Source organism: Palaemon carinicauda, chromosome 28, assembly GCF_036898095.1.
Source record: "Palaemon carinicauda isolate YSFRI2023 chromosome 28, ASM3689809v2, whole genome shotgun sequence".
NCBI classification, from domain to species: domain Eukaryota; kingdom Metazoa; phylum Arthropoda; class Malacostraca; order Decapoda; family Palaemonidae; genus Palaemon; species Palaemon carinicauda.
Genome location: NC_090752.1, coordinates 70,033,345 through 70,040,492, shown reverse-complemented (window position 1 = coordinate 70,040,492; position 7,148 = coordinate 70,033,345). Strand labels below are relative to the sequence as shown.

General features: G+C 42.5%; 1 protein-coding gene across 9 annotated transcripts in view; it reads right to left on the bottom strand.

Moving 5' to 3' along the window:
• LOC137621653 (constitutive coactivator of PPAR-gamma-like protein 1 homolog) overlaps positions 1–7,037 on the bottom strand; it is a 252,439-nt gene extending 245,402 nt beyond the window's left edge. For 3 of the 9 annotated variants that reach the window (XM_068352129.1, XM_068352136.1, XM_068352135.1), the window contains exon 1: positions 6,691–6,883. The gene's annotated coding sequence lies outside the window, so the exon portion shown is untranslated. The other 6 variants (XM_068352131.1, XM_068352133.1, XM_068352132.1 and 3 more) reach the window with 6 other exon arrangements.
• Positions 7,038–7,148: the final 111 nt, after the last annotated feature.

Genomic DNA, 7,148 nt, shown 5'->3' with positions numbered 1-7,148 from the left:
GCGGCGAACGAGGAGCCACAGAAATAAAGTGATCAGGGAACAACTCTTTAAAAACAGCCATGACTTTTCTAAAGTCCAAGGATGGTTGAACTGCTTTAGGCTCATCTAGTTCTGAAGGCTGATCCTCAGGCTGTGGTTCAGCAACGTCCTCATCTGACAGTTCCTCATCCGATAACTGATGAGAAAACGGCAAAGGTGTAGGCAACGTTTGACTCGCAGAGTCCGGTCGCACAGGTGCATACGTGACGGAGCCGGACGCAGCGTCCTAGAACTGCTGAACAGTCTGGGAACTGTCAACAACAACAGGTGCGCGAGGACGCACAGCGTCCACCCGAGACTGTTTAGACCGTCTGGGTTGTGCAGTCAACACCATACCGGGTTGCGGAGGTTGACGCACCGCGTCAAAACAAGTCAACTCTGATGGTTGATGAACGTCCTGAACGTCACCAATCGCATCAGTGCGTTGCCTAACGTCAACGTGCGGCTGGAAATCCACACTGGGTCGCATCGGTGGAGGTACCACCCCAACTGGTTGACGCGAGAAAGCTACATCCACAAAACAGGACGCACAACAGAACGCTTGGATGGCAGATGGCCAGTAGGTTCAACGGTAACCTTCTCAGCGTTGTAGTCCTCCATCAAGGACGCAAGCTTAGACTGCATGTCTTGCAGTAACACCCATTTAGGGTCTACGGAAGCAGGTGCGGTAACAGACGGGGTTAGCGAATGAGACGGCACAACTTTGCCTCTCTTAGGCGGCGAGCAGTCATCAGATGACGGCAACGGGTCCGAACTGTCCCAGTGGCTACATCCGGGACGTTGGACTTGTCCTGAAGGGACCGACTTACGCTTTAAAGGTCTGGAGACCTTGGTCCAAGGTTTCTTACGTGAAACACCTTCGGACGACGAGGTAAAAATGGGCTCTCTCGTCTTACTTAGGTAGGGGCGATCTTGGAGAGATACGCCTGATACCTTAGAGGGAACGTCTGTTCGCTGATCAAGGCCTCTCGAACCCATGAGTCGTACGACATTGCTTCTCCCCTGGGCTTGGGAGCTTGCAAGAGGTCCCGGACTAGGAGGACGACAGGCACGAACAGACGAACCCTCGAGCGCAACACTGTTCACAACACTTTGCGTAACACTAGGCACTTTGACACTATCCTTCGTGGCACTTTGGCACTTGAGTTCCTTTACGTCCGCCATGAGTTGATTTCGGTCACTTGCTAAAGACTCAACTCTCTCCCCCAAGGCATGAATAGCACGCATCATATCTGCCATCGACGGTTCCTGAGTGCTAGGAGGGGGGTTAGGAACAACCACTACAGGGGAAGGAATAGGTTCAGGGGCATGTGGAGAGGAAAAATCTACCGACCTAGAAGAACTTCTCCTTACCCTATCTCTCTCTAGTCTGCGTGTATATTTATCAAATTCGATAAAATCGAATTCCGAAAGGCCCACGCATTCCTCACACCGATCTTCCAATTGACAGGTTTTACCCAGACAATTGGAACAAACAGTGTGAGGGTCGAGAGAAGCCTTTGGAAGACGCCTATGACAGTCCCTAGCATTGCATTTTCGAAACTTGGGAACTTGAGAAGGGTCAGCCATTTTGAATTAGTCAAGGGAAAATTCCAAAAAACGATCTAAGTCATCAACAATTAATCCGATTCAAAAAAGAGTTCAAGGATTTATTTGAAGAAAAACACCTGTACTGCGAAAGCTCAAACCAAATTAAAGTACTTCACCAAATATGATGGGAAAAACTCCAGGTTCAACAGCGAGTAAAGTACGTCTCAGAGAAGAAATTGAAGGTTTTGTTTACATCGAGAGTGGTATCTAGCCGACAGTTGGCGCTGGTGGGCACACCCGCAACCTGCATAGCGATCGCTGGCGAGTTTTTTATGTATGTGTCTGTCGAGCAACAGAGTTGCAGCTATTATATATTCACCGGCTAAGTTAAATATTTAAAATTCTCATAATCTAAAATATGTGAAACCTGTATGGTCTCTTGCTCAGGTTGGCTAAAGGCCAAGCCAGATGATCAGGATTGGTAACACTACGCGTGATTTCGGGTTTACTTTGCATTACGGGGGACACTACATTAATCAATTCAGGACCCCAAAAAGATGGCTATCATTCTTGGATACTGAAGTTTCGGGAAACTTCGACAAAGAAGGATGTGAATGCGGGATTATCATAAAACACTGAAAAAGGTTTCTGTTTCTTGCCCCTAAAAGAAGCAGATGGAGAATTATCCTGTTTAGCCTTCTTTTTATGACATGCATTATATCATACACTGGGAAGCCAGCCATTCCCGGCAAAAATCACAAATTGGGCATACAGTAAGGGAATTTACCTCAATCAAATTTACCATACAAATGGACAGGTTCTCATACTACCTTGCACAGTACTTATAACAACTCATGCAAAAAAAAAGTTAAAAGAAAAAGCACAAAACAAAGCTCAAGCATAAAAGCACAGCACAAAAGCGGTCGAAAATATGTCCATCTGCTAGTACGATCAGGAGTGGAGTGTGCCTGTCTCGCTGACTCAACCGCTCCTTCCCAGCGTGGGCGGAATAGTTGGCAACCATATGTTACCAGAATTCCCCTAAATTCTTGAATTTTGGTCAAAATTAAATGACCTAAGAGTAAACCCATATAGATAACAAAGGTTTGTATTCACATTGGAACAAACTATATTAAAATAAATGCTGCAATACATACATAGAAAATGAATCGCATTAACTTTCCTTACAAAAGTGACTGCACTAACCAATATCTTCTGAAGTTCCATGAACTTTCTGGATAATAATGAAGATAATTATAATCATATGACAGTGCTCCTTCAATCCTACACATGCTACGTTGGGTAAAAGCATAACACCTAAGGTAGACTGGTTATTTACTTTAGGCACAAAGTACAGAGTATGCTTAGGCCGATTGCTATCATTGTTGATACTTTACAAGGTGATTAATATAGCAGAGTTTTATCATCCCTCAACATATCATAGGTAATAATAACCTATCCAATGCTAGGCTACCAGTTGCTGGTCAGGTATTTTACCCTAACCTTCTTCCTTCTTGGGGTGCCATGTCCTACTTAACCCACCCTAGGACGACTGTGCCAATCTGACCAATTTTAAACATCTTTTAACCTTAAAAGTTCAGCTTTTATCATTTAAAATCTCATGGGCAAGAGTAACCTAAAGCATCCTACACTAACCTGCCTTAATCTCAGTATTCCTGTGCATCACAACCTATCTGTTTTAACAATGGGTACAGTCTTACCTAGACTATCTATACCAAACGAGACCTACCTAGCTTTCTAACCACAGTGAATGGGGTCATACCGATACTGTCCTTTGACACCCAGATTTATCTAGCCTTAAATATTTAAAACTATGGCTAACAATTCCTATCCAATCTAAAATGGGGAAAATAATCCAGGGCAATGAGTCAAACTTGACTCGTAAGGCGGGTTTACACAGTCAAACGTTTCTCGTCGAACTTGACTCGTGAGGCAGCTTTACACAGTCAAACGTTTCTCGTCGAACACAGTTTAACAGACACGTGTTTGAAGTGATGTTCGAACGTGCGAACGGGGTATTTGGTTGTCAAACAGTTCGAAGTGAGTCTGTTCACGCCCGACTCTTGTAGGTTGGGCTTCACTGTCCACAAACCTTATGCATTTGTGGCTGACTCAACCTCTTTGAACCATTTGACAAGCAGATTCGACGAACTGTTCGACAGTGTAAACTCCGCTTTACATAGATAATCCAAAAACTTTCTGGAGGGAACGATATATATGAGATGCAAAAGCACAACTAAGAGATCAAAAATAAAAATCTTATTTCATTATCAAACTTGCTCCTCCTAAAATCATAAAAATATTACGGCAAGTAAAAAACAAAGGAAGCTGCCTGTTGTGCACATACGTTATTTTTGCAATATGAAGAACAAAACTCAAAAAGGACGCAACCTATTATTGCACATAGGCTATTATTTACAAGATATGCAAATGACAAACAAGCAACAGACGTGAATAAATCATGCGCAGACTACTATGAACACGAGCAATTGTAGTCAAACACAAGAATGTATTGTGCATGAATCTGATACAAATTCATAAACACAACAAAGCCTTGTGTTATATGAGAGCCCAAATCATTTTAGCTTTGCCTGGGGGTACATGTGACTATCATTGGATCAATGATATGGAGTAAACTAGTCCAATTATTGGTCTTATATCTGTCAAGGCTTTGGGGCCATGACTGTTAGTCTGAGAGCCCCAGCTCAAAGATACACTCCAGGCAATCTGGGTGTACAGTATCCGTCAAGACTCCCTTCCCTCACAATTTAATATATCCTTACATCTATTCTGGTCTGCGGTATGTGTTAGCTACGTGGGCAAATATTTTGGTAAACAAAAATTTGACGACCCAACTATCTACACACTACCTCAATTCAATCTTTTCCATTACCAGGTCCTGACTTTCCAAGCCATTATTTTGTGAGGGTAGTACATGCTAACTTTGGCACCCGATTTCTTATGTCAGCCCACCAGCCTTTAAATTATTTTCCTACAGTAAATATATGATACTTAAAGTACCAGTGAAACTGGAATTCGCTGTAAGAAATGGACGAATGCTGGCTAGTTTGGTATTTTTCTCTGTATGTTCAATAGGGGCTGGGGCATAATAACTTAGGTATCGGTCTATCAAAATGTGAAGTATGTTTTTCACCAAGTCCATTGTTTACATCTGAGAGACTGAAGGGGATTTATTGTGCATGCGCTGTTTCCCATGGTTTGGGGAGCTTTCTGTGCATTTACAATGACGTATTTGTCAGGTGGTTTTTTAAACTAACAGCTTACAAGTACTTCTTCATAAGATCCCGGATGATGTTCTACAACAGCCATTTTTTTTCCACCTTCCCCTTCAGTTTCAACTTCACCACCATCACATAAAGACGTCTCCAAGAGGGAATTTACGGGAAGTACATCAATCTATTTCGAAATTTAGTGTAATTTTATCTATGTCGGCAATTGATTATGATGAAAATGCTCTACATTCAGTGTAAGCTATTGTTACTCATGTGAAATCAAAAAAATTACCAAAGTAATGGCTCATAGGTCCAATTCTGACTTAATTTTTCGGGAACACTAGCACATTTCTACTGCAAATCTGTAAAGATTGGCAATAAAAAAGAATAGAAAGACAAGTGTCAACTATGAAGTAAGGAATTATTTGTGATTTACATTTCATAATGTAAGGATTTATTTTATCATAATGTAAGTATTTATTTGTGATTTACTTCTAGTTTGTCACCTGGGATGGGGGGTCCGACTAGTGGTTGTGACCTGGGAGAGTTAGGCTTCCCCCCCACCCCCAGGGGTTGTGACCTGAGAACTACTAGGTTAGGTTAGGTGGGTTTGTTAGGTTCTGTACCATTTTACAAATCTCACGTGTTAAATAATCAAATTTTGGCCTGTTTTCAGCCACTCGCATAAGCCATGCATCTTTGCAACTGGTTATCTTGTGCTTATTTTGCATTTCTGACCATTAATATTGCTGCAAATCACTTATTTATGACATTTCCCCACCAAAAAAAAACCGGTTTCCCACTGGAGTCTCCCATAATTGTCTTTATATAAGAGGGTCCAAATAACCATGGTCATTAATGCATAAAACACAAGATAACGAGTAAGAAAAATATATGCTTCATGTATTTGGCTAGACATTAAAGTATCATATATTGACCTTTTCTACCATATATGACCTCTTAACATTGTTTGTCCCTGCGTCTGTCAAAGTTTTAGTCTTATTCTGGAGACCAGCCATTAATCTAGTCAGTACCATACAGTCATCAGGCTAATTCCGGTGTCACAAATTTTGACGTTGACCTAAGCTCACAGTCCAAAGCAACGGATTGGTTAATCAGGCTAAGAATCGAGTAATAGCCTAACCTCGTCTAAGTAGTCTCCTGACTAAGGCTGAAGGTTAGGTATTATTGTATTGCATAACAGAGTAATGTAACCTAGGGAAAAAAACTACTTTGTACAATATAAAAAGGTCCGTTCCCTTCGAAAATGACACTCGTTCCTGTCGAAAATGAATAGTTTTAGAAAAATATATATCTATATCCACCGATAATGGGGGACCCCCAGTGGGAACTCGGGGTTTGGGTGGGAGTTCTCGTATGGTATAAGGTAAGAACAACCTAAGCTTCCCAAAATTCATCCCAAATGTCAACCCTTTGACAGGGAGGTCCTGTGACCATGGCAACTTGAAACCCGAGAATTACTTTCATAATTGATAAAGATCTCCATGATTCAAGCCGGGCCTTCGCCTTCCTTCAGGTAGTTCTACTTGAAGGACACGAAACATTCCAGTGTCGTGGGTACCAGGTCGTGGGGAAATGCTATAATACCCTTTCCTCTCACATATAAACACAGAACATAGTTGTATTGTCATTAAAATCAACCAAACAGGAATTATCTTACTTTCCGGCAGGTGAGAAAACTTCCCGATCCGCCTTCTTGTGCCGCTGTGGCCCTCCTGAATCACCCCTCCCGCCCACAAATTTGTAAACAAAATCACACCTTGCCCTGACGAGTTCCCAGACTTTTGGCATTTTCATGGCACTATTCACAAACAAATCTTTACATTGCACTGAATGCCGTGTGTACCTGGGTGTGGAGCCACTGCACCACCACCTCCACCACACCTGCTGCAGCTGCTGTGTCCCTCCTGGCCCTGCTTCAGCTCTACCACCTTCTGCTGCTTCGGACTAGGGACGAGAGGGAGAAGCAGCGCACGCTCATAACCACCATCGATTATTTGCTCTTATTTTCCTCTAGTGATGATTGACAGCACATGCTTATCTGCCGCAGAGCTCACCTATAAGATTACCTAGTCCCCCGCCATCTCTTAGGAGTGTTTAGACGTGCCCTTTGACTTCTACGACAGGTCAAATGTTGGGAAGGTGCGGTGGAAAATGAGTAAAAGAGCGATGGAGGAGTGACGTCATGCCGGGATGGTAGAGGGAGCCACATGGTCATGTCGTGCCATTTTCTTGAATTATTCCCCTAATGAATTTCGCCTATTTCGATGTTGTATTCATCTTTTTATCATAATTATTGATTAA